The sequence below is a fragment of the Canis lupus genome, chromosome 8 (genome assembly GCF_011100685.1).
Source record: "Canis lupus familiaris isolate Mischka breed German Shepherd chromosome 8, alternate assembly UU_Cfam_GSD_1.0, whole genome shotgun sequence".
Taxonomy (NCBI): domain Eukaryota; kingdom Metazoa; phylum Chordata; class Mammalia; order Carnivora; family Canidae; genus Canis; species Canis lupus.
Genome location: NC_049229.1, coordinates 11,282,963 through 11,310,243, shown reverse-complemented (window position 1 = coordinate 11,310,243; position 27,281 = coordinate 11,282,963). Strand labels below are relative to the sequence as shown.

The following is a 27,281-nucleotide window of genomic DNA, read 5'->3' as shown; positions in this document are numbered from 1 at the left end:
GAACTTTTCAACTCAATTGATGCTAGTTTTATCTCCAAAGCTTTCAATTATACCACATTCCCTAAAGTATCATATTAAGCAAACTCAATGCATTCATAATCTCACATAGCCTATATAGTACAGTAGAGTCACTTAGGGAAGTGTTTTGAGATTATTTCGCATGTAGCATAAGGATAAATATTCCTTTTCTATGTATTTTCTAGCTATTTCCTTAGCAAGATCTTGGAGTGTTCATAAATTGACTTTGACTCCTCCAGTTTACGATTTTACAGCATCCAAGAAAGATAAAATGTTTTCTGCTGCAGCTAAGGAGAATAATATTGCTACAGTCTATTTACTTGTATTGCAAGGTAAGCTCAGAAGTTAAAATGAAAAGGTTACTTTTTTAGGTCAAGAATTCTAAGGAAAACAATTTTTTTTATATTCCATACTAATCTTCAATAACATTCATAAATGTTATGACCTAAAAAAAAAAACAAAGTAACTTTTTCCATCCTGGCTTTAAAAAATGCCAGGCAATAATCTCTAATCCACACATAACTCAAAATATGAGCCCCAGAACCAAACCACTGACAACCCAACAAAGGCCAGGTGAGTACTAGGCTATATACTAGTGCTATGTACTCAAATATCTTCTCCCTTCACATTTTACTACATCTTCTAAAATGAAGAAAATAGTCTGTGAGCCTGAAAGGAGACTGTGGCACTACAAAGCTCTCTCTACCAAGACAAATGAGTATGTATGTTCCTAGTATGCCAGGGATGTCTATAATCATGACCTCCAGAAATCATCAGAGTGCTAGATGGCCTGCAAAGTTTGCATTTACCTAATTTCTTAGAGGCTCTGGGTCCACTTAAATAACTTTGGGTATAATTATGGTGTGAGAATATTCTGTCAATGTTGAGAGAAAAATAGATAGGTCTTTATTGGAAATGTGGCTATTTTGTGTCTAAAGAGTAAATGGCTTTTTCTAGAATTGTTTAGGCATTCAGAATTTGGGTAAGTTAGATAATTCTCAATAACAGTTTCAACTAATAATAATGCTGAATAATCCTGGTGTCTGAAAAGCCAGAAAAATGAATACTAAAGTAGATAAATACCCAGTGGTAGCTAAAATTTATCAAGAATTTGACATGAATGATCTTGGTTAGTCTTCATAATAATCCTCTGAGATGGGTATGATTATATATGCCATTTTACAAATGAGGAAACTGAGGTCCAAAGAAGTTAAGCAAGTTCCTTAAGGTTTCATTGCAGGATAAGAATTTAACCTATGCAGTAGGGTTCCAGATCTGACATATTTAAACAATATGATAAAATCGAACTCCAATAAAAAAAAATACACAAAAAAATTAAACAGTATTATATACCACCTCCCAAAAGGCCTCTTTTGTTTCTACAAAGTCCAGCTCTACAATGGTTAGCTTGTTTCTGCCTACCTGTCCTTAGTTGCTAAGGTAATGAGACAATCTCTAAGGTAAGCAGTGTAAAAGTTCAAATGAGGTTTAAATGAGGAATTTACATTTTTATTTAGGCTACATTGTATGGTACTAAAGGGAATCTATTTCATTCAATTTTTCAGAAATTGTACTATTAATTTGGGAATGTGATACTAGCATGGAAGACTTGCCCTCTTATTCTTTCAATAAGAATTTCTCTGCCATTGAGGATACATTTAGGGACATGCAATTATGGCCTCTTTGAACACACTCCAAATAACAAGTCTCCTTGCAAGGCACTGGGGAAGACAGTATGACTCTACTAGAATTTGTGGGAAGTGGCCATAAGAGAGATTGAATTCTCACTCCTGTCACTTTGATTGGGAAAACCTCACTGCCTAGAGGAGTTCTGCAATAGAAACTTGTTGACAACTCTAAGCCTGGGATGTCCCAGAAGCATCTCATCAGTGGATCCTTATATTATCCTGCTCACCTCTAGGGGCCAGTGGGTTCCTCAGCCCCAGTAGTGATGCTGGGAATACTAAGAACCTGTGCAATCTCTAACAGGGTGTGCAGCTGAATAGTACATACTATTTTCTTCCCTAACCTTTCTATTTTAAATTGTGGGGTTCTATGTTATCTGCAATCACACAGATTTCCATGCCTTTGGAATGACAATAACCAAGTTCTCTTATCACCAATTTATTCGAAGCTTGTGGTCAAAACAGACGAAGAAATTACTGGAAAAAGTTGGAAAGGCTAAGACAGTTTTAATAAATTATGTAGTATTTAGTTGCCTGAAGTACAAGTGCCTTTTCAAAAGGCAGTGTGTCCAAATTTGTAATTGCAAGGTAATTGTTTAGACACAAGTTTATCCTGTGTTTTACAAAACATTTTTATTATTTCCTTATCTAACAATGGTTATTCATGACCCTGTGGTCAGATAAGAAGGTTGGGCAGATGGTACTTTCAATTTAAATGGATTTTTATGCCATTAAAAGGAATGTTTGCTCTGTCTAAGAAGAGTATTGACTATAAAAGTCACAGGCTCCAGACTATTTCCTGTGGGATTTTTCCACTATCCTTCCAATTAGTCAGTCAATGTGATGTTTCTCTAAACATGATCATTTATTTTTCTCTGGAGGGTTTCCTTCTATCCTGTTCAAGAAAGATGATCCCGGCAAATAAAGAAAGCTTTCTACACCCCCCCAGTGCAATATTTATGATTAATTGCAGCCCATCGTCATGAATGACAAAAGAAGAAAAGCATTCAGTTTCTTTGCTCTTCTCATATAAAAAAGCATTTGTTGCAATTTGAGTCCCAGCCAACTTCCATTGTTTAGGCAATAATTAGTCAAATTATACCAATCACTAACAATCATAACAGAAATTATATAATTGCAATTTAGACCAATGACCTTATACTTGTGAAAATAGAATGCAGGGTATTTAATTGCATAATGTGACACTACAATTCTATACCTATAAATTCAAGGTTTTCATATCAGTTAATTAATTTATAATATGCTGTACCTAAACATTTCTGAAAGTAACAAAATTATGTCAGTTCCACAAAATATCCAAATAGCATCTTATTTCAAACAAACTGATTCATATTAAAAATAAGACTTCCACTCTCATATAAACAATGACTTCATATATTTCAGAAATTTGGATAGACTTTGCAGCAAAACATGTTCAAATTAGACTGTTTCGGGGGAATTGGTTTAGTATAAATTATTGCATGATTAAAACAAATCAACATCTCCTGCAATCAGAGAAATGCTGGATCTGTTCAATACTTACTGTCAGTAGAGTTCACCTTAAGAAACAGAATGGGTTATGCATACAAAAACAAACCTCAACTTGGATGCTCTGCATCAACAGAACGATGAATAAAAGACTCTTCCAGCACAGTAGGCAAATTTCCCCTTTAATAAGCAGCCAGGAAAAAGCAATATTTCAATGTTTGCTTTCCTTCCTCTGAGGGAGAAGGTTTCACTATGACTTATTTTACTTCCTTTTTATTCTGTCCTATTTTCTTGGCTCTCACAGACAGCTCCAGTAGCAACATGACAATACCACTTTGCACTTGCCCAAAGCGCCTTTTCTCTAAAAGTCTCAGCTGTGGTCTATGCGAGGAGAGTGTAAAACAGGGGAAACGATGCAAACATTGAAGTTCATCCTCTCATGCAAACACTTTGAGAGACCCAGACCCATCTTAACCCAGACTGGGAATGAGAGACACTAAAACAAAACAAAACCCAAAAATAACTCCTCCCAAATTTCATGCTTAGTGTCCTTGAGGCCTTTGGCAAGATTTACCATTATCTTGAACTTGGTCTCACATATAAAATAAAGCAATGCCATTTTCTTTACAAGGATGTGAAGAATAACTAGATTGTATTTTCTAAAATAACACTTGGAAAAAACTCAGATTTTTGGAATTCTAAATATCAGCCTAAAGTGGGTTCCTAGAGCATATTACTCTTGAAAGCATTTTTTTCTGGAGTAGAAAACATTCACATTTATATATTTTTTTAAAAAAATCTAAAAACTTACTTACTTGTCCAGGGAAGACCTCAAACAAACAAACAAAAAAAACACTTCCAAATAAAATTTATCAAAAAGTTGTTGATGCTCTCTTCAAGCCTGTGTATATGCATATGTATACCTACACCGATATCTATTTACACAAGTGTAGTTTAACGGGAGAAAAATAACTTACTTCACAAATACCAGAGCTGTCGTATATTCAGGTTTTTTAAGGCAACTATCACAGGATAAATATTTTGGACTCCCTAGATCCCTGATGAGTGGCTGCATTTCAAGGTCTACATTCATCCTTTTGCTCTTAGCATTTGTAATGGCCTTCAGAACTTAGTTTTCTCTTCATATTTTTTCAAGATGTAAATGGATCTCTTCAAAGTTTATCAGCTGAGAGTTGGTTTGTGTGAGTTGGAAATTTCTTATTCCAGGTTTTGAATTTAATGACACTGAAATACACATAAAAACTATCTATTCCTCTACTAAGAGAAAATAGGGAAAAAATTAACCTATTGAAGTAATCAGAAGGAACTCTGCAAACATGTTTTTCTTCTACATTTAAAGAAAATAGGAGTTTTCAGAAAGAGACTACAAACAAGCATATATGGTACCATTCTGGTTTTGTTTTTAAAAATATACATACACAAGTAAATTAAAATATACATACACACAAGTAAATACAACAAATATGTAAAAGACAGTATACTATGGCAAAGTGGGATATATACTGGGAATGAATGCAAGGCTGGTTCAACATTAGAAAATCAATCAAGGTAGGGATGCCTGGGTTGCTTAGTGGTTGACCGTCTGCCTTTGGCTCAGGATGTGATCCCACAGTCCTGGTATCGAGTCCCACATTAGGCTCTCTGCACGGAGCCTGCTCCTCTCTCTGCCTACATCTCTGCCTTTCTCTGTGACTCTCATGAATAAACAAATAAAATTTTTAAAAAATCAATGTAATTCACCATATCAACAGACTAAAGAAGAAAAATCATATAATCTTCTCAACATTTACACAAAAGCACTTGGAAAAAATCTACACCTATTCATGATACTTGTAGCAAGTTAGAAAATGAAGGAAAATTCCTACAGCTAATTAAGGACATCTACAAAAACACCTACCACTAACATATCCAATAGTGAAAGAATGAATACTTCCTCCCTAAGTAGCAACAAGGTAAGGATGTCTGCTTTCACCATTCCTATTCAACATCATATTTAAGGTCCTAGCCAATGCAATAAGTCAAGAAAAAGAAATAAAAGGCATATATTTGGAGAAGGAGAAATAACATTTTCTCTATTAGAAGGTAAAAAAAACACATCTAAAGATACTCAACATTAGTATAAGGAAATTAAAATTAAACCACCATTAGATACCACCACATATCTATTAGAGTGGCTTAGAAAAACCTAATCATACTGATCAGAGTGCTTGTCAGGATGTGGAGCAACTAGAACCCTTAGACTTGCTAGTGGACATGCAAATGTGATACAGCCACTTTGAAAAAGAGTTTGGCATTTTCTTATAAACATTTACTTAACATATGATCCAGCAAATCCATTTATTTTCCAGTGGTTTTCTTCAAATTGCTAAAAGCTGGAGACAACTCAAATGTCCTTCTGGTGAATGGAAATATACTGTGGCACATCTATACAGTGAAATATTACTCAGCAATAAAAAGAAACAAACTACTTATGCATGCATGAATAAATCTGAAATGCCTTATGCTTATGAAGGAAGTCAGACTCAAATGGCTAAATCCTGTATAATTCCACTATATGACATTCGAGAAAAGACAAAATTATAGGAACAGAAAACAGATCAGTGGTCATTAGGGGCTACAGTTGATGCTAAGAGGGGTAAGGGCAGCAAAAGGAAATCTTTAGGGTGATGGAACTGTTCTGTACTGTAATTCTACTGCTTATTACATGACAATGTGTGTTAGCCAAAATTCATAGAACAGTATACCAAAAGTGTGACTTTTACTGTGGATAAATATGATAAATTTAAAATGTGAATTAACACATACAAACACAAAACATAAAAACCTGGATGGATATGTATCAAAATACTGATGGTGATTATCTCTTAGATATGGTATTGTGGAAGATTTTAATTTTCTTCCTTGTCCTCTTTTGAAATTTAAAAATTATCCCCAATGAATATTTATTAATTTTATGTCTAGGGGAAAAATAAAGTCACACTTTGTCATCTGTTGAACATTTGACTTGTGGAGGCCTCCTTAATTCCAATCATCCTTCCTTTTTCCCCTTCTGTCCTTTGTCCCTCTTTTTTTTTTATTTTAAAAAATATTCATTTATTTAAGTAATCTCTACACTTAACATGGGGCTGGAACTTATGACTCCGAGATCAAGAGTTGCATGCTCTTTAGACTGGGCTAGCCAGGCACCCCTGTCTTTTGTCCTTTGTAACAGAATAGTTTCAACATGTCACTCTTCAGTTCAAGAAGCTGCAATTATTATTGCCTGATGCCTACTCAAGCAACTCCTAACTACTCTGCTGCCTTTTGAGTCTGTTTCTGATATAAGATTAGGCAAAGATCTAGTGAGCCCTTATTATGTGCCAGGCACTGCTAGGTGCTCAACATGCAATATCTTACACAACCCTAGCATAATGATCTTAAATGTTGTACTTTTCTTCTCCTCAATTTATAGATGCCTATAGTTATAAGCTAAGAGAGACAGAAGAACAATGATACCAGAATCTGCATTCTCAAACACTGCAGTGGAGTTGGTTAAGGTGCATGGTATCTGGAGGAAAGTTACCTGAGTTCTAAAGTTTGGCTCATTATTTTCTAGGTTACAACCTTGGGAGAAATTACATAACTTCACTGAATCTGTTTCTTGGACATAAAAGAAGGGTAACAGTAGTAACCATACATCAGTTGGTTGTGAAGATTAAGTCATATTATACCTGTGAAGTGCCTGGTACATGATAGGTGCTCTCCCTTCACCCTTCCCTTCTTCCCTCACCACCAGTCTTTTTTCCTTTCAGCTCTAGCAGGAATCTTCAGCAGCCATCAAGGTAATCTCCTAAGCGTTCAGATAAAGCAGTACGCTCTTCTTGTCTTCATGTCATTGGTTTATTTCTCCCTCAGTCCAGGATATCTGCTCTTCTCTCCCACTTTCTGCCTTACCCTAGCCTACCAAGTTCAGCTCAAGATCTCCTTTGTCCAAAATGACATTTCTTTACATATCTCCTTATGGGTGGGCACTAATGGTTTTATGAGCATTATTTTGTCTTTGATTAAAATGGCTATCCAATAATGATTTAGAAAGCTAAATCATTAGCTTTATGTGGTTATTTACATTTAAATTACTTAAAATTAAATAAAATTTAAAGTTTTGGTTCCTCAGTTACACTAGCCACATCTCAAGTGCTCAATTGCTATACATGGCTAATGTCAACTGTATTGGCTAGCACCAACATAGAGCATTTCCATCACCATGGAAAGTTCTATTGGAGAGTACTATCTAAAATATCAACTTTTGAAGGTCGAAGTTCTGGAAACCTAGCAATGCATAACATAGTGACTACATAGGAAAAACTCAATTGAGTATTTACATTTTGCACTGATTCACTGAGAGTATTCACATTTGATGGAAATATTAATGTAAGCAAGATCATTTGATCTAGGCTACAAAATACTGACTGATTAAATTATGCATACAACTTCAACTTTAGTTTCAAAGACCAAATTTACAAAAAGCCCAGCTCATCTCCCTTTGTAGGGAAATGAAATAATTATTCTGTCAATGACCCCTTCAGTTAGGAGCTGATGTCCTTTATGGCATTTTCAATTTGCACAGAATCTTAGGTTGAAGCTCCCTGTGTTAAGCAGTCCTTAGCAAAACATTACCTAAAATAATTGTCTTAGAGTGAAAAGATTTCTTTGTGCTTGGCCAGTACTGCCCTAATAACTGCAGTATTTCAATAAAGGGAAAATGCATGTATTCACCTTATTGAAAGGTAAGAATTAAGGCCAAGTGATTTACCCAAGGTCACAGTTTAGCTCTACTACTGAATCCAGTTCCCTCAGACAACTGAGCCCCTATCTTACTCTCTTCACTGAATCCCAGAATTCCGAATCACTCCCATATCCTTAGGGCATTCTACACCCACTAATGATGCCACTTATTCTGAGTACCTACAATTTGAAAGCTCTCTCCAAAAGTGGCAAAAGCTGAGGCAATGTAACCACCCCTCCCCCCCATCACAGTCATGTAAACATCTTGGCTCTACCCCAGCTGAGTCACTGCCACAGAGTAAAGGACTCTCAAAAAGTCAGACTGAGCTTAAGCCATTCCACTAAAACTGCTGCAGAGAAGTAGGTCATTAAGAAATAAAACATAAAATTAGCAGAACAGCATTTTTTTTCCACAGTATGCTAAGAGGTTTCTCCAAATGATAACACAAAGACACAAATCCATACATCAGACAGGAAGGCGAATTGAGAAAGTGGCTTCAGGGATGTGTTGATTGAAATACTCAAGCAAGATGAATTGCTTTTTGATAATTAGATTTGAGGAAATCTTTCTTCCTTCCTTTTTTTGGTCTGCTGTGACTCCATTGTTTTGTGTATTGCAGAAAGACATAAAATTCCAAGGAGATAAAGGTCTTTCTCCACATGCTCCTTCTCTTTGTGCTTAAATCCAAGACACGATGAGAACTTTTACAAAATTTCTCTTATCAGGCTTATTTGCCAAATATTTTCAATGTTAAAATGGTTCAGTATTTCAACCAAACTATAATTAAGACTTGAAGAAGTTATTCCAGGGTAGATCATTATTAACATTCAAAAAGAATAAAAGGGGGATAGTGTGCGTTTCAACAATTGAAATTAAGAAAATGAAACTGATTTTATATTTTAGGCATTCCATGATAGCATAGCTCCTGAAATCAGAGCATAAATAATGGCCCCAATTATTAAAACTGAGAAATTTAACAAGGCACAAGATCAAAGTGCACACACACTGGGCTAACCTCACACTTATTCAGTCACAATTATTAAAAAATGCTTTCAGCTAGGCTTGTACTTTGAATTTGAAAGGATTTCTTAACTGACAGCAAATTTACAGCCTCTTCTTATGGCAGCAAATTTGCTTGACTTTTGGTCTTTATTCTGACATTTTGATAAACTAGTACTCCAGCCCCATCAAGAACTATCATGATAATGATCTATGGCAAACACTCACAAATTAAAAGAAAAAAAAAGGTAGCAGAGATAGCAGGATAACATGCAAGTCTCCAACAGCAGAAAAAGTAATCAACATTACCAACAAAAACCTTATTGGCAGCCTCTCTGCTTTTGTCCATATTGCAATCCACTCCTCCTCCCCCATCCCTTGGGAGGTGTGCTGAATCTTTTCATTAAAGAGATTGGAATGGGAAGTTAGGGAGACTCAGAGGCAGAGGACATAGAGTATGATGAAGAGATAAAGGAAGACACCAGAGACTGGGAGATAGAGCTTGAGACAGAAGACATGGAGAGAGGGGCGAGAGGGAAACAAAAACTTCTGAGTTAGAGCTAGTTGGTATTAGGTTAAGTATTAAGTTTAACATTCTTTTGCAAAGGCCAAACAAGAGTGAAACAAAGGTGGATGCATTCAACTTAAATTGACTTGCTCAGTGTCCCAGTCATAAATTCCCTGACCTTTCCACTACACTGCACCCCAGTTCATGTTCAGGGGCTCTCTTTTGAGCATCATTCAACCTTGATATTTTCAATCAGGCTGTTCCAGTTGGGTCAGTTGCTAGAAAGTAGAGAATGCTAATTTGTAACCTCTAAGGTTTTTGGATCAGAAAGTTATTTTTCATTTGAAACTCAACTGAGTCACTTATCCTCTGATACCATTATACAGCACTGCTACCTATGTTCTTCTTAGATTCTGGCATTTCATTCATTACTATAAGAGAAGATCACCTCTGACACTTGTATTTGTCATAGCATCCTCTTCACTGGTAAGTAGGAGTCAGGAGATATTATGGGATTGACTAATTCTGGAGGATTGACAGTATGAGGCAAGAGTCTGTGTGATTTGCTTTATATCATATGACATGTTGTTATATACAACAGAAGATGCTGAATATTCCAGTGAGCTTCATTTTTAAATTCAGGCCAGTAACTTTAACTATGCTGGTGGTTCTCAAACTCTAGTATGTATTAGAATTACCTGGACTAAAGAGCTTGTTAGAATGCACACTGCTGGGCCTACTCTCCAGAGTTTCTGACTCATCTGGGGACCTACCTTGAGAACTCAAGAATCCCAGGTAATTTAGGAGAGAAAGGCTGTGGGGAAACAAATAGGTTCACACGTGCAAAGAGGTAAGAAGATGCCTCCTTTAGACCAGTGCTTTTCAAACTTGAATGTGCCTATGAATCACCAGGGAGTCTTGTTAAAATTCAGATTCTTACTGAGTAGGCTAGAAGGGTTCTGAGATTGTGCATTTCTGATAAATTCCCAGGTGATGGTGGTGCCACTGGATCAGGAGCCACACTAATACTCTAGATGACCCAGGGCAGTGTTTTTCAAAATGTGTCTTGAGGACTGTCTATATCAAAATCCCAGGGTTGATTGGGGAAAGAGGGTACTGATCTTAATGTAAAGTCCTAGACCTACTCTAGACTCACCCTGAGATATGCTGTCTAGGTAGAAGCTCTAGAAGTGAGGCCCCAGGAATCTGCAGGTCAAACAAGTGTTTCTGATTCTCCTACAGACTGAAAATAATGGACTGAGTGCTGAGGGTGAGGAAGAGGAGGGCAGGGAGAGGGGGATGTTAACAGGGGGGTATTCAGTGATCAATATTCCCAGGTGCTGACTGCCAGGGCACATAGCTATTTTCTCTCCCTTATTGCCCATATTTTCTTAGCTATTGGTGACATCATCAGAAAAAGTCACTAGGATCCTAAAAGAAGGGGTAAAACCTTTAATGGCTTGTTTTGCTCTGTACTAGCAAATGCTTATTAAGAAAAAAATGGAAACTATAGGTCATATTTTTCAATTTTCCATAAATTTAAATTATTCCTGCTTTACCTATCCTCTATTTCCATAGACAACTACAAATCATTGTCTAGACATCTTTTGTTAGTAGTAAGTGAAAAATGTTTCTGAAATGATTACTTAATATGTTGCTAAATCCAGGAGACAGCAACTGTCTGCCAGCAAGTGCCATATTGAAGTTTCCTAAATACTATAAAAAATAGAAATTATTTACAGTTAGCATTCAACATTGGCAAACAAGTCATGCTATTAAAGATGTATTTGCATATGTTATATTAAGAGGCATGCAAATGTATGTGCAAAATGGGCATAATTAATCATTTCCGCCAGTAATGAATATTCCATCTCCAGTCTTGCCGTCCAATCTCTCCTTTCTTTTGAGCACAGATGTGTGTTTCTTAGCTCCTGGGATCCCAGGGTTATGTGCAATACCCTTCCTCCAACCCCAGCTCCTATACTACAGTTAAAGGACTGAAACATGGTAGGAAATTCCATGTTCTGATCCAAAGACTAAGAAAATAAACTTTGAAAAGAAGTAAATACAGCCAGTTGTTTTTAATCCTAGCTCTTGTTGTCAGGAACATCTGGGAAGCTTTTCAAAGTTCAGATTCTCTCACTACCTCAAGATTCACATTCAGTAGATTTGGGGTAGGCCAGGAAATTTATACTGTCTAAAACACCCTGAGTGATTCTGATGATCAACCAGGATTGGACACTACTAGCATATATAAAAGAGCATTAGACAAAATGAGGGAATTTTGAAGTAATGTCATTATTATTTTTGTTGTTAATCATAATTTTTGTTAATATTGAGTTCTTCCTGCATATCAGGCGTGTTACTAAACATTTTACGTATACTATCACTGAACCATAGTAACAATCTTCCATTTTATGAATGAGGAAACTAAGAGTTGGAAAGGTTAAGTAATTTGCCTAAAACCAGAAATAGTAAATGGCAAAGCAGGAATTTGCTTTTATCATTAACTAGTACATGAGTCATTTGAGTAGTTATGTGAGTCTTTTAGGTCATTAATTTTTCTCATTTGGACTGAGGGATGTTGAACTAGACACTAGATCACTTCTAATCTTCTTTCAAGCTCTAATGTTTATTTGTGGAACTGAGGTGAACCAGAAGACATGGCTATTGGCCTTTTGGAGCTTAAAATGTGTTGTCAGACTCCCTTGCCCTGCTTCCCATGTCAGGTTTAAAATGACTTTTCATCTATGGCTCCTCGTTTTCTATGGAGCAAAAACTCCCTCTCTGTCCCACTCAATCCGTCTCCTGAGCTTCATCTCCTGGCGCCTCAGGGCCAAATCCTAACCCTCCAGCACCACTATAATGGGCTTACCCAGCTCTGTGCCCTTGCTCACAGTGCTCTTTCTGTCCCAGAGCTTTGTCCTTCTTGGTTGCTTGATGGAATAATCCTATTGACACTTTACAGACAACCTACATATCCCTTCCTTTGTGTAGACATCTCTCTTTGCTTGGGCAAAATTAATTTGTTCTTTCATTATTTTGTGTTATAGATAAAGTGAATTTCAGTCCTAGTTCTCTGGCAATCTCAGTTTCAAATATTCTGTCAGTTTATTCACATACACATGCCAGTACTTGGCAGTCCTGGTTTAGACAACATGGCAACTGTAGTTATGGCATAGATCTGACTAGGGGTGTGAAGTGTTTTCCTATTGGTGAGATTCTAGAAGGCAGAGGTATCTGCCTTATCTGTTCGACTGTTCTTCCATCCATATCCATCCATCCGACCCTCCATTCATTTACTTATGTCTTTCTTTATTTTTAACTTAAAATTTTGATTCCAGTATAATTAACATACTGCGTTACATTAGTCTCAGATGTACAATATAACATACAATGTTATATTAGTCTCAGGGGTTCAACAATACTCTATATTTCTCAGTGCTCATCATGATAAGTGTACTCTTAATCCTCTTCACCTATTTCACCCATCCTCCCCACCCACCTCTCTTCTGCTAACCATGAATTTGTTCTCCATAGTCAAGAGTCTGGCGGTGCCTGGGTGGCTAAGTTGGTTAAGCCCCTGGCGTTTGATTTCAGCTTAGGTCATGGTCTCAGGGTCATGAGATTGAGCCCCACATGGGGCTCTGTGCTGGGCGTGGAGCCTGCTTAAGATTCTCTCTTCCTCTGCCCCTAGCCCCCAACCCCGCTCATGTGTGCACACACACTCTCTCTTTAAATAAATAGAGTCTATTTCTTAATTTGTCTCTTCTATTTTTTCCTTTGCTCATTTGTTTTGTTTCTTAAATTCCACATATAAGTGAAATCATATTTGTTTTTTACTCTGACTTATTTTGCTTAGCATTATACTCTCTAGCTCCATCCATGTTGTTGCAAATAACAAAGTTTCACTCTTTTTAATGGCTGAATAATAATCTATTGGATATATATACCACAACTTCTTTATCCATTCATCTTTCGGGAGACACGGGCTGCTTCCAGAATTTAGTGACCGTAAATAATGCTGCAATAAACACAGGGGTGCATATATCGCTTTGAATTAGTATTTTCATATTTTTTGGGTGAATGCCTAGTAGTGCAATTGCTGGATTGTAGAGTAGTTCTATTTTTAACTTTCTTAGGAAACTCTATACTGTTTTCCAGACTGGCTGCACTTCTTTGCTCTCCCATCAACAGTGTACAATGGTTGCCTTCTCTCCACATCCTTGTCAACACCTACTGCTTCTTGTATTGTTGATTTTAGCCATTCTCACAGGTGTGATATGATATCTCATCGTGATTTTGATTTTTATTTCCCTGATGATGAGTAATGTTGAGTATCTTTTCATGCGTCTATTGTCCATCTGTATGTCTTCTTGAGAAAAATATCTGTTCATGTCATCTGCCTATTTTAATTGGATTATTGGGGTTTTTTTTAGCGTTGAACTGTATTAGTTTTTATATATTTTGAATACTAACTCATTATTGGATATAACATTTGCAAATATCTTATCCCGTTCAGTAAGTAATATCTTAGTTTGATTGTTTCCTTCACTGTGCAGAAGCTTTTTATTTTGATGCAGTCCTAATAGTTTGTTTTTGCTTTTGTTTCCCTTGCTTCAGGAGACACATCTAGAAAAAAGTTGCTATGGATGATATAAGAAATATTATTGTCTGTGTTCTCTTCTACGATTTTTATGGTTTCAGGTCTCATATTCATGTCTATAATCCATTTTGAGTTTATTTTTGTATGTAGTGTAAGAAAGTGGTCCAGTTTCATTCTTTTGCATGTTCCAGTCCAATTTTCCCAACATCATTGAAGAGACTTTTTCCCATTGTATATTCTTCCCTCTTTTGTCAAAGATTAATTGACCATATAATTGTGGGTTTATTTCTGTGTTTTCTATTCTATTCCATTGATCTACATGTCTATTTTTGTACTAGTACCATACTATTTTGATTGCTATAGCTTTGTAATATAACTTGAAGTCTAGAATTGTGATACCTCCAGTTTTTTCTTTTTCAAGATTGCTTTTGCTATTCAGGGTCTTTTGTGATTCCATACCAATTTTAGGATTGTTCTAGTTCTGTGAAAATTGCTGTTGGCATTTTAATAGGGATTGCATTAAATCTGTAGGTTGTTTTGCATCCATTTATTTGCATATATGTCAGTGTGTACACCCAAATTTAAATTGCCTCTACTCAGCACGTAATAGACACTCAAGTTTTTGTTGAATTGATATTAACTGATTTTATGTGAATTTCTGCTTGGATAAATCTTTTGCAATCAGCTTCTTCTCCACCGCCACCCCTGCCTCCTTGAATAAAAACTATTTCTTCTGAGGAAGTAGGTAATGAAGTAACGAAGGAATGATAGCTATAGAAAATGAATAGAAGGACAAAAATGTTAAATTTGATTAGTACTGGCTATCAGCATAATAAAAGAGACAAAGCTGACATTGTGCTTTGGTTAAGAAAATAATGAAGGCCAAGCTCTTCGGCTGGATCTGTGCCCAGCACTGCCTTTGTAACAAGCCTGGAAAAGGATTCAGACAGCATGTAACCAATGTGACCTGTAAGACTAAGTGAAGGTAAGCAAGAGGTTGTGTCTTAGTCAGATCAGGCTGCTAAAACAAAATACCACAGACTGGGTAGCTGATAAAAAAACAGAAACTTATTTCTCATAGTTCTGGAAGCTACAAGTCTATAATTATCTAGGAGCCAACACGGTCAGGTTCTGTTGAAAGCTCTCTTCTGCATTGCAGACTGCTGATTTCTTGTGGTATCCTCACATGGCACAGAAGAGAAAGAAGAAATAATCTCTCATAACTCTTATAAGAACACTCAGCCCATTTATGTGGGCTCTATTCTTATGACCTCTTCTAAACCAAATAACCTTCCAAAGCCCTATCTCCTAATACCATCAAAATGTGGAGAGTGACTGCAATATATGAATTTTGAGGAGACACAAACATTCATTCCGTAATAAGCCACCAATATGTCCTCAGGGCCAGAGTCATTCAACCCACCACAAGAGTTGGCAGTATTCAGGGAAAAGAAGTATAGTAGATTTCCAAAAGGAGCTTTGTATGTTTGGACATCAAGAGAACAATGTACATAAAGAAAAATTTTTACTCAAATCTCTTCATAGTTATTATTGCTTGGCAACTTGGGGAAACTTTCACTGCCTTCCCAAGGTCTTCTTAAGCATCTATTCTCTGTGCTCCTAGACTTTGTATCTGCCCCATTAACTATGATACTGTGGTTTGCTTTGACTTCATTCACCACTTAACATTAAACTGAAAGCACTACAGAGAAGACAAGAATAATTCTGGTAAAGACATGAGAATTCCTCAATATATATTTGATAGATTAATAAAAGGAAAAATTAGCCACCTGTACCTATTATGGGTAGTTCCTTTTAATGACCACTTTTATAGGCTTGCAGAGTAAGAGATGTTCTATTTGTGATTCTTCATGAAAAAGTAGGCTATCTCAGACTAGAGGTAGGTTTTTGACCCCAGGTGGGGTGGAGTGGGGAGAGGTGGTGTCTAAACTTGGTGACAACAAGGTAGAAAGGATCAAAATGATCAAAGTGTAAGTATCAAAATGATCAAAGTGTAGGGCGTGTTGTTGCACTAAGTTTACCGTACAACAAAACACCAGACCTTTACTATTCCAGTAATTGTTAGAAAGCCGTTAACAGTTCTGATTTTATTCTACTAGGACAGGCGAAAGTTTCTTTTGCAAGGTTTTTTTTTCCCTTCTTTACAACTTTACATGAGTATCCAAAGTATTCTTGTATGGCTAGCAAATGGCCTCCTCCTTGTGTACAATGAGAATTATAGCTTAACATTTACTTCCTCTTAACCAGGGCCCAGGAATCCTGAATCAATAATTTCAAAGACCTAATGAGACGGCCTTGGCTTCATAATGTGTTTTCTATCACACTATCCATACACCCTGTCCTTTTCTTTTTGCAATCATCTGCAATTAGTTTTCTGTTATGACCTGTTTAGATCAGAGGATGCATTTCCCTTGATCACCTACTTGAATATTGTAAAATTACTCCACATTGGATGAAGCCTTGGTTATTCAAAAGAGGTTGCTCACAGATGACCATATTTTCTTGTGGAGAAGGAGAGAGCTAGTTTCTCTAGCTTGCCTTCGGGGCTAATGATGAGTCTATAAGTGTTAGGGCTTTTAATAGTACCCCACCACAGTTTCCCACACATTTCAAGTCACCTTTACTTGCATCTCAGTCAGAAATTAAAGATACATGGTTCCTGCCTTAGCCCTATTAAATAAAATAATGTGTTAAAAACAACAACACATGGGCTATGGTGAATGGTCAACACATTGACTCCCTTGCTCCTTTTCCCTTCCCCTTCCTTTCCATAGTGCACACCTAAAGAGAATGACCCCACTGAATGTAAATCAGTGAAAGTAAAAGGATCCATTCTGTTACAATTTCCTTATATTTTTTTCCCCTAGATCCCAACACTAGTGGAAATGTGGTTCTAAAGGCCTCAGATGATCAGGGTCCCATCTTTTAAGATTACTTTGTATTGTTTTAATGGTTTGTGACCTTTTACTGTGAAAATTTACCAAAACAGATCTGTTTTGTTTTTGTTTTTTCCATTTTTCAAACCCAACTACTTTGTTATATAAAGATAAGATAATATTGTGTGTGTGTGTGAGATGTTTCCATATACTATGGAGATTTTATGTGAACTATAACTCTCAAATTCCTTTTGACTGGGAAGTTTTAAAATCAGATTAGATCTAGATGAAGTTTTAAGAGGAGTCTTTCAATGGTAAAAATAACAAAGTACTTAAGAAAGTGTCATCTACATACAAATAGTTTATACCTTCAAAGGATATTTCTTATTTCTAATATTCAACCATTCTGAGCATTTCAATAGGCCGTATACAGAAAGTATAATCCTCCTTTCCCTACTTTATTATTTCTGATAGTGATATCATAGACCAAAGGATAATTAAAATCAGGCCCTGGATTTTTTATTTTCTTCAAAGCAAGTTGTCAAGATAAAGTATATGCTTTTTAAATCAGCTTATCATTGACAAGTCACTCCTTAGATTATTAAAGTTGCAAGAACTTCCACAACATCATTTACTTTTCGTAGAGAAAACATTTAATTATTATGGTAAGAAGAGAATAATGTAAGTCTATTCAGAATTGTTGAAAGGCATAATTCCTTATATTTTATGCCATACTCTGCAATACTGTCACTTCTCAATCATTTGAGTTCCGAATCTCAGCCGTTATTTGAGCAAAATCTTTTGCTGTCACTTGTCTCATTAGGCATGGAAGATCCTTCCTCCAGACTATCTGGTGTGTTGGTTCTCAAACTGGTGTTTTGCAGGGGCACTGACCTTCAAGATGAGGGAGGAGACAATAGAGCAGAGTTTTTGAGACCATACTGGTTATGGGCATGAGCTGAACATGGATCAATGACAAGGTATGTAAGAGACCCAGAATACTGATGATTTCATTGCCGTGCATCTGATGTCTACCTTTAAGTCAAGCAGACTTCAATTCAGATATGGTCCTAGTTCTGTTATTTCTACCTCTATGATTTTAAATGTTACCCTCTCAAATCCTCAGTTTTACTATTTATGAGGTGGGCATAATTTTAAAAGTTCCTGTCTCACTTGTGGTTGTGAGAATAAGATGAAATGATACATGCTATTTTTTTTGTTCATGCATGTGTTTATTGCCTTTCTGCTCTCTGTCTTACCTCCAGGTAAAAATCAAGACTTTGTCTTATTTGTGGAGGTACATCTAGTGCCAGGAACAATGTGATACACATAGCAAGAGCTCAATGAATATTGTTTTGTTTTTGTTTTTTGTTTTTATGAATACTGTTTTTAAAAAATAAATGAATTTTTTTAAAAACATGATAAATTCTTGGCACGATTCCTGGCAAACAGTAAGTGCTCAATAAATATGAGAACAAAAAACAACCTACTTCTGTGAGATATTTCTCAAATAAAGGAACTTGTGTAATATATATTATAAAGACTCTGAGATATCCATTAGTGGAAGAATCTGGACAGATTCTATAACCGTCCAGAACTATAACTTCATTAGTTCCATTTACCAATCTTATCTGGACAGAAAACCTTTTCTTCCCAGCTATACCTGTTAATTAACATTCTGCAACATTACCATTGGACATATGTTGGGAAATAATGAATTAGTCTGGTATCCCTATGTTAGAAAGAAGGAAATTGAAGTCCAGATATTAAATGGTTTGCCTAGGTCAAGTAGCCAGTAGCAGCAATTATAGAATTAGAGGCAAGTGTTCCAACTCTCAGGCCTGTATTCTCTCCCCCAGGCCAAATGAGCTGTGGCATGTGGGCAGTGAAATGGTACCAGAAGGTTTGGATTCAAGTCCCACCTGCATTTCCTAGCATTGAGGTCTGTATCAGATACTGTTGGAGCCCTTTCTTTTATTCTCGCCTCCCTTTAATGGGGCTTCTTTGACACCTGAGCATGGTATACCTCTTAGAATTGGCCCTTATGAATGTGAAACCTGGAAGTATAGGGGTCTTACCAACCCATAGGGCAACTCTTGACCAATAGGGGTCTTACCAAACCACAGGGCAACACTTGACCAATAGGGGTCTTACCAACCCACAGGGTTACTCTTGGATAAATATCCTTCTATCCTTTGGGCAGATGACTCCAGGTGCATTCTATATGTCTCACTTTAGTGGCTCTTTGGGATGGATCCCAGTTGCCCACATCAGTGACGTAGTCCACAAGTAGGTCGTAGTATAGGCAACTCTTCAAATTCTCAGCTTCTGTCCTTTACAGGCTTTCTGTCTTTTCCCAGGTGTATTATGCTTTTGCTTACTACTGAAAACAGCTGTGTCCTCTCTCACAAGCCCATTAAACAGGTGCTGGGTTTCACACCAAAGGTGGCTGTGATTTAGCAGGTGGAGGCATAAAATAGGAAGTAAAATCTAAACATAAGTTGGATTAGAATGGAGAGTGCTAACAGATGAGAGGTGCTACAAAGCTCAAAGCTCTGCTGTTTTTTTTCCTCCTGAATTTTCAAGAATTTTGAGAAGGCATGAGAACAATGTGTTTACAAACATACTCTGTGTTTACAACACCTTCTGGTTATTCTGTTATGCTAAATAAAACAAGGGAGCTACAGTTGGTGTGGGAAATGAGTGAAATTGAGATAGTTACCACAATCTTTTAACAACATTGGGTAACCTACCAGGGTGTGAGAGGTTCAAGCTTTAAGCTTTCTTGTTCTGCTCTTTAAATCCAAGGCAAGAAAGAAAGGCAGCACAGCTGTATTAGACTGTGGAAACAAAGATCTAAGCATCTCAGTTTATTTTCACTCATGTAATAATATAATGAAGGTGTTCCTCTTCCCTAATTTTCTTCCATGTTATGACTCAGGGACATTAGCTTTTCCACATTGTAGCTCTGTTGCTCCCTGAAGCCTTGTCCCTGTCATCTGCATTCAGCTGGCAGAAGAGGAAATTATGGAGAGGGCACTCAGCTCACAGAAAACCAAAGCTCATATTCCACTGGCAAAAATTGGTCCCATGGGGGTGCCTAGGTGGCTCAGTCGATTCAGTATCTGCCTTCAGCTCAGATGATACTGGAGTCCCAGGGTTGAGCCACGAGTCGGGCTCCCTGCTCAGTGAGAAGTCTGTTTCTCCCTCCCTCTGCATTCCCTACCCCAGCTTGTGTTCTCTCTCTCAAATAAATAAATAAAATCTTAAAAAAAAATTGGTCCCATGGCTTCCCCTAGAAGCAAGGAGCTTGGGAAACATAGTGACCAGCTAGGTAGTGATGTATCAGCAACAACTACGTTCTATGGAATGTGGAGCATAAGTCGAGGGGAGCAACTAGCCATCTCTACCACAGTGGTACAACTGTCATGAAAACCGTTCTGGTGCCCAATGAATTTGGATCTTAATCCCCTTTAACTATTTCACTCATCTTCTCAGCCATGTCCCCTCTGGCAACCACCAGTTTGTTCTCTGTATTTAAAAGTCTTTTGTTTGTTTGTTTCATGTTTCCTTGTTTAGGAAAAAAAAAAAAAAGTAGTTGGAGCTGACACTCAGAATATTAGGAGTAGGGAAAATCATTAAAATTTGTAGTGGTGAACAATAATTTCTTTGACATCAGCCATAGAAACATTTTCTAGATATTTCTCCCTGGCAAGGGAAACAATAGTATAGTTAAACTATTGGGACTACATCAAAATAAAAAGCTTTTCCATAATTAAGAAAATCATCAATAAAACAAAAAGGCAACCTATGCAATGGCAGAAGGTATTTGCAGATGACATATCTGATAAAGGATTAGTATCCAAAATATATCAAGAACTTATACAACTCAACATCCAAAAACCAAATAATCCAATTTAAAAATGGGCACAAGACATGAATAGACATTTCTCCAAAGAAGACATACAGATGACCAACAGACACATGAAAAGATGCTCATCATCACTTATCAGCGAAATACAAATCAAAGCTACAGTGAGCTATCACTTCACACTTGTCAGAATGGCTAAAAGCAACAACACAAGAAACAACAGGTGTTGGCAAGGATGTGGAGAAAGGGGAACCCTCTTGTACTATTGGTGGGAAAGCAAACAAGTGCAGCCACTCTGGAAAACAGTATGGAATTTCCTCAAAAAGTTAAAAATACAACCCAGCTATAGCACTACTGGGTATTTAACCCAAAGAAAATGAAGACACTAATTTGAAAATATATATGCGCCGTTATGTTTATTGTAGCATTATTTACAATAGCCAGAATATGGAAGCAGCGCAAGTGTCCATCCATCGATGAATGGATAAAAAAGAAGTGGTGTATATATACACAATGGATTATTAATCAGCCATAAAAAAGAATGAGATCTTGCCATTTGCAATAACCTGGTGGACCTAGAGGGTATAAGGATAAGTGAAGTAAATCAGATAGAGAAGGACAAATACCATATGATTTCACTCATCTGTGGAATTTAAGAAATAACAAAAAAAGAATAAACAAAGAAAGAAAGAGACAAATGATAAAACAGACTTTTAAATGCAGAGAACAGGGCACCCCCGGTGGCGCAGCGGTCTAGCGCCTCCTGCAGTCTAGGGCGTGATCCTGGAGACCCTGGATCGAGTCCCACGTTAGGCTCTCTGTGTGGTGCCTGCTTCTCCCTCTGCCTGTGTCTCTGCCTCTCCCTCTCTCTCTATGAATAAATAAATAAAAAATCTTAAATAAAGAAAATAATAAATACAGAGAACAAATGAGTGGTGGCCAGAGGGGAGGTGGGCAAGAGGATGAGTGAAATAGATAAAAGGGATTAAGAGAGTACTCTTATTGTGATGAGCACTGATTAATGTACAGAATTCTTTTTTTAAAATTTTTATTTATTTATGATAGTCACACAGAAAGAGAGAGGCAGAGACATAGGCAGAGGGAGAAGCAGGCTCCATGCACCGGGAGCCCAACGTGGGATTCGATACCGGGTCTCCAGGATCGCGCCCTGGGCCAAAGGCAGGCGCCAAACCGCTGCGCCATTCAGGGATCCCTGTATAGAATTCTTGAACCATTACACTGTTTCCCTGAAATGAATAGAACACTGTATATTAATTAGAATTAAAATTAAAATTTTTTTCACTGTGAAAATCCTCAACATATTACCTGCCTTTAATTTGCTATGGATTAATTTGGCTTCCCAAATCTTATGAATGAGTGTTTAAAAGTGAAGTTTTAAGGTGAATTCACTTAACTAGTATTCCGGGTTGAAGTCTGTCTACATTTACCCATCTTCCGCATTGTCATCAGGGTTCTTGTTCCCATATAAATCTGATTATTCTACTTTCCTGCTTAAATACCTAAATTGATTCCTTTCTACCTGTAAGAAAGCTCCAACTTCTTCACCTGGCATACCAGACCCTCTAGACACTGCCACTTAGAACTTATCTTCTATTCTCCCCTCTACCACCCTTCCACCAGCAATCTACCACACTGGATTTTTTTTCTGTTCTCTTTCACATTTTTGGACCATGTACATGCTGTTCTCTCCTAGGAATTTCATTCCCAACCCCATTACCACCTAGCAAATACCCATCTATCCTTCAAGGTCTAACTCACTTGATACCTTCTCTCTGAGGTGTTTTTTCTGGATCCTCTAGTCTCTGTTTCTCTCCCACCCACTCCCCACACCCTTCTATGCCTGGGTGAAACCACCTATCCATTTACCTGATCCCCTTAGCATGTAAACATACCTCTGTGGTGATATTTACTATTTTACATTCTGGTTATCCAAGAGTTAGTCTCCCAGGCACAGCTGTGAGCCTCAAAAGCAGAGAACGTGTCTTACTCATCTTTTACATTCCAGAGCCCAAGAGGACATCTGTCTCATTTAGCACTCAATGCCCATTTGTTGAGTTTTATTGGAATTCAAAACCCTGACACCACAGAGGAATCTGGAGCATGAAAACAAAATCTACTCATTCTCTTGTGTTTCCTATTATGCAGGATCTTTACTTTTCAAGGGTTATTTTATGGTGGATGACACTGTCTATTCTGTGTAGTACAAAAGAGAAATAAATCTATGTTTTCTATACAGTTACATAATGAAAACTTCCATTCTTATTTAAAATTTAGGGAAACTGTATTATTTTTTATAAGTCATGTGATCCTTAAAAGTGGTCCTTTTTTTTTCTTTTCTTTTCTTTTCTTTTCTTTTTTGTTTTGTTTAAGATTGTATTTATTTATTCGTGAGAGACACACAGAGAGAGGGAGGAGAAGCAGGCTCCCTGCGGGGAGCCTGATGCAAGACTCCATCCTATCCGATCTCCGGGATCACACCCAGAGCCAAAGGCAGCAGCTCAACTGCTGAGCCACCCAGGCGTCCCAAAAGTGGTCCTTTCTTATGCTTTTTCTCTTAATATAAGTGTTGTCGTGTTGTCACCAAGGAAGTAATGAATTCGCCAAGGTATGTTAACTGAAGACATGATAAAGCCACGTTAGGACACATGTGAACACAGACTCTCCTTGGGATTTTGAAAGCTAATCTCTTGTTACTAGACCCCCTTTTTGCAGAGGGATAGATACCTCCACTTTGGACTCTCAGAGAAGTTGGCATCTGGAAATGTATGTGGGGGCTGCTATGAGCGTCCCAATGATCAGAGGGTGCTGTGGCATTTAATGGGTAGGAGCTAGGAGTGCCAAATACCTTGCAATGCATGGGTCAGTCATGCAAACTGAATATTGTTCCATCCAATGCCAATAACCTCCAACTGAGAACCACTTAGTTAAGGAATATGTTAATCCCCCTAGCTGAAAAGCATTGAGTTAACTGTCGATACATTTGAAGTGTTTTGTTTTGTTTTGTTTTGTTTTGTTTTGTTTTGTTTTGTTTTGTTTTTAGATGAGATGAGAGCAAACCATAGGAATCCAAAAGGAAGCTCTTGCCTTAGTTTAAAGATTTTTGATTTAAACAAAGTTCATAGCTTTTCTTTTGTGCATAAAGTATGGGCTTATATCACATTCACCAGAAATAAGAGACTTCTAAAAGAATCAACAAGAGAAGCAGTTAGCATGCCCTCTTGCTTGTGAATATAAGGCAGAATAGTGGAATAAAATGGCCTTTCCTTTGAAATACATTTAATTTAATAAAACACCAAATTAAAGGCAGAACAGTCTCATCCCTGTTACAAAATAACCTGCAGAGGGAAAACTGAAACATGCACAATTTCATTAACCTTCCATTCATAAAGCATAATGTAGGGAAAATGCCATTTTAACATCCAAGTGAACAAGGCTATTTCCATGCCTTGAAGGAGTTTTACATATTAACATCATCAGTGTAGAAATGATGTGGAGGAAAAAAATCTCAGACAAAGCATTGAGAAATATTTATCCTTTTAATCATTCATTTTTTGGATAAAGATATTTCCTTCTCATATAGCATTTTCTCTGATTTGTTAAATATTCTTAATGGCATAAGAAAAGCGTGCCGGTTGTGACTTAGTGATATTTATCAAATTTGGGGATTCTGTTAAGTCCTGATCCAGGATATGTAGAATCATAGAATTTTAGAGCCTCACAACTTCAAAAGGGATCACAGAAGTGCAGTTCCCTATTTTGCAGATAAGAAAGCTGAGGCTCAAAGAGATTAGGGACAGTAGAAGCCATGGCTCTCTCCAGCGCCAGGGAGAGAAAGCAGCAGATCTGGGTAGGTTTGTTTTCGAGCTCTAAGCATCTTCCAGTTATAGACTATCTTTAATGAAGCCTTATTTTCTGAGTAGATAATGACAATTCAAAACCCTGTTCATTTTATAGCATTCCTTAGCTGTTGGTACTAATCCAATGAGTTCCTGACCAAAAAAGAGACAGAAAAATTGGGGCAAAACCAAAAAACCGTGCAATTTATAAAATTGCAAAACAGTTCCACGTAACATTTGAAAAACATGTCATATTTCATTAAGATATTGTGTTGCATTCAAATACAGTCATTGCAGAAGGATGTAGCATCGTTTTGGGTTGGCACAAGGCAGACACATCCTTTGGCACCCTCTCCTCCCTCCCTTCCACATGTGCCGTTTGCAAATAAATCGTGCACCTAACATTTGCTTTATACAAGTGAATTTTAAACCCAGGAAACAATACAGTATATTTTAGTATATTATAGCAATAGGCTTCAAATTTAATGAGATTTGGATCTAATGTAGCAATTTGGAAGTCTCTTCAAGCTTATTAAAGTGAGATTCTACCCAAGTTTACAAGTAGCTACAGTAACATTTGGAATGTGACCATGTCTGACATCGGAGAGGTTTTTCAGTATATATGTAAAGCAAATTGCTTAGGTAATACTCCTCCTTCCTTTCCAGAGTTCTAGTCTGTGACCACTGATACTAGAACACAATGTCCCCATTTGACAGGTATTGTAGCATTTTGGTAATTAGCTTAAAATATAGCTGATTTGTCCTCCTTCTACTTTCCCGGAGGCAACCAGTATCTGAAAGCTTGTTTTAAAGCCATTCAACAAGCAGGAAGAACCACACCTGTTGCATTTGATTTCCTCCCCCATTAAATCAGGATGAATAATTTATTACGAACTGCTTCTGCACAGACACTCCAGTGAGTGGCTGAGAGATAAGACTGTCGGGCTGCTGGCATTTTCGCTATTCCTGTCTGTTTTTGGGTGGAAGCTTGTTTTTTTTTCCCCCAGTGGCAATAAGCCAAAAAGCCCTGTGACCCTGGACTTTCACCTAAGCTCTTAGTGCACCAGAACCTTTCCCTTATGACAAGGGCCATTGTTTCTCTTGTAATTGTGGCAGATACTGTTGTTAGCCACTCAACTGACCTTCGCAATCTCCATGTTTCTCTAGGTTGAAATAGGCAGATACTTGCATTTCCTGCTCCCTTACAGCCAGGGTGGTCATGTAGCTCAGGTTTAAACTATAAAGCTAAGGCAAAGTCCACTGTGGGGCTCCTGGGCAATCTCTTCTTCCCTAGTTGAGAGGTGGTTTGGTACTGCCAGGGCTCTAGAGCCAAAATGCCAGAGGTTGAGTCCCAGCTCTTCCAGTTCTTGTCTGTGAATCCCTGATAAAGTTAATTATACTCCCTGGGCTTTGGTTTTTCTTATCTGCTGTAGACTTAAATGAGTAAACACATACGAAGTATTTAGGGTAACCTCTGATATATTGTAAAAGCTCAAGAAATGTTAGTTACGGTATAATTAATAAAAGATTTCTGCTAGCTGCCTTTGGGAATGGCTTTGTGAAGTCATGATGCCTGGAGTTATGGCAACTATTCTGTGACCATCAGGGGAAGATCAAGAGAATCGCAAAGGCTGACTCTATCCTTGCATTGTGAAGATGCTAACCCAAACCTGCCTGGCTCAATGTTTTCTTCAGTAAACAGTAGATATTCCTACAGTGGATTTTCTGTTGCTATCTGCAGAATAATCCCATCTAAGACTGTCACTATTAACCCAATATTTAAGCCCTGCCATCTCTGTCTCCAGATGTTCTGTTGGCTTTGCTTACTATGTACTTGTTCTCTCCTCTGGTGAAAATTTTTTAGAATGTCTCCTCCTAACAGTACATGATGGATTTTCTTTAATCTGCCCTGGGAACTCTCTTAAATACATTATGGGTTTGATAATAGCTTGCTATGTGAGAATCGGGGTTTAAGGGAGGACCAGGGAGTTATCAATCCCTCACCCTACTTCGGAGCAGGATCTAACCATAGAATAGGTAGGTCCTCCTTGCTTCTGCAGTGCTGGCTATTGCATGTAAATATCTTCATGAGTTGCAGGGGTCTCAATCTGACAACCTATAGGCTGTATCTGAGGTGGCTGTAGAGGGTCTCCTCAATCTCCAGGCATCATAGCATGGGGGCTCTGATGGGAATCCAGGGCCACAGTACATGCTGATGTGGATGGGAGAATTGAGTGGTACCTTGAATATCATGTGATGCTTCTTTGCCATGATCATGGTAAAGTTACCCCACCTCTGGTCTCCAAGTGCGCTTATATTTCTTCTACCAAAGTTTGTTCTCTATGCTTTTTGGTTTTTCCAGACCACTCCTGAGAAGACTGATCTGAAAAATATTGAAGGTAATGATCTTATAAGAGTGGCAGAGGAAGCAAGAAACACAAAAGCAGCAGCTCTGGGACTCCCTCTTCTCTAGACAATTAGCTTCTTGCTAGGTGGCTTATATCTATGTTTCTATATCCGACTTTGATGATAAGCCCCTACAGATTTCTTTCAGTCTGTTCTTCAC

General features: G+C 37.5%; 1 long non-coding RNA gene across 1 annotated transcript; it reads left to right on the top strand.

Annotated features, from left to right (window-relative positions):
- Positions 1–215: 215 nt before the first annotated feature.
- LOC111096983 lies at positions 216–27,281 on the top strand. The gene is made up of 4 exons (XR_005363117.1): positions 216–350; positions 17,872–17,967; positions 18,847–18,929; positions 27,078–27,281. It is a non-coding gene; the product is annotated as an uncharacterized LOC111096983 (long non-coding RNA).